Raw genomic sequence first — 1,215 nt, 5'->3', positions numbered from 1 at the left:
TAATCATCAACATACTGTAGTATCTGAGTTCTGGAAAGAATAAATTCTTCGAGATCCCGCGAGTAAAATATGTGTATAACTATCGGCAAAGAATCGCTCCCTGTGTTAAGCCTGTGGATAGGATCTAGCACTCCGTCATCAGGCCACAAGTGGCCGATCGGGACCATCCGACCGCCGTGTCATCCTCAGTTGAGGATGCGGATAGGAGGGGCGTGTGGTCAGCACACCGCTCTCCCGGTCGTTACGATGGTTTTCTTTGACCGGAGCCGCTACTATTCGGTCGAGTAGCTCCTCAGTTGGAATCACGAGGCTGAGTGCACCCCGAAAAATGGCAACGGCACGTGGCGGCCCGGATGGTCACCCATCCAAGTGCCGGCCACGCCCGACAGCGCTTAACTTCGGTGATCTGACGTGAACCGGTGTATCCACTGCGGCAAGGCCGTTGTCGTGGATAGGATCTAAGGTCCCATAAATTATTTTTAATATCTGATTTATATCGTTCTCTTCGTGAGGACAGCACTAATACCATATAATCAGCCTACTGGAAGTCCAGTTTTCCTCAACTTTTCTTAAAGGATGCAGACTCGGACATTATCGTAAACTGATTTCAGCTTTAAGAATAATGATATTAAGAGCTTCTTGTCTTGGAAAGATGAGAGAATGTCAGCGTACATAACTATTATGTTGTCCATCCTTCCTCGACTTACCGAGCCGAGGAAGTAATTTGTTGGTTTCCAGTCATAGCTCAAGGCGTTTTTTAAAAACCCTTTCAAGAGTTTTCCTCCACGAGATGATAAGGCAATTGGTCTATACCAGGAATTATTTTGGGATCCTTCTCAGGTTCCAATACAGGAACAATAATTTCCGTAGTTCGTTCCTCCCTAAGTTCTCCCCTTCCCCAAGTTTCACGCGATATCTAAAGAAGCAGTTCCAGTGATTCCGACTTTCATAAAATTTCTATTTGGGAGATATTTAGGTATTCAATCTGGGTACATAATTTCCCCACTGAAACATTATTGGGCCTCTAGATAAATATGGGAGAGACATATTGATACAGCCAAAGGATAATAAAGGACGCTCGCTGAAAAATAGTAAAAAAAAAAACAACAAAGAGGGTACTTGGGAAACGAACTCCAGCATGGACGCCACAGGAACCTGACTCCAATCTTATGTGAGCTGTAGATGTAGAACGAAGAAAATGCCCCTGCGGAAAAC

At 44.9% G+C, this 1,215-nt stretch overlaps 1 pseudogene; it reads right to left on the bottom strand.

The window, feature by feature from the left end:
* Positions 1-329: 329 nt before the first annotated feature.
* On the bottom strand, positions 330-447 carry LOC126189756 (5S ribosomal RNA; annotated as a pseudogene).
* Positions 448-1,215: the final 768 nt, after the last annotated feature.

The sequence above is a fragment of the Schistocerca cancellata genome, chromosome 5 (assembly GCF_023864275.1).
Source record: "Schistocerca cancellata isolate TAMUIC-IGC-003103 chromosome 5, iqSchCanc2.1, whole genome shotgun sequence".
Taxonomy (NCBI): Eukaryota; Metazoa; Arthropoda; class Insecta; order Orthoptera; family Acrididae; genus Schistocerca; species Schistocerca cancellata.
The sequence above is the reverse complement of the archived record's forward strand: the minus strand, read 5'-3'. Positions and strand labels throughout refer to the sequence as shown.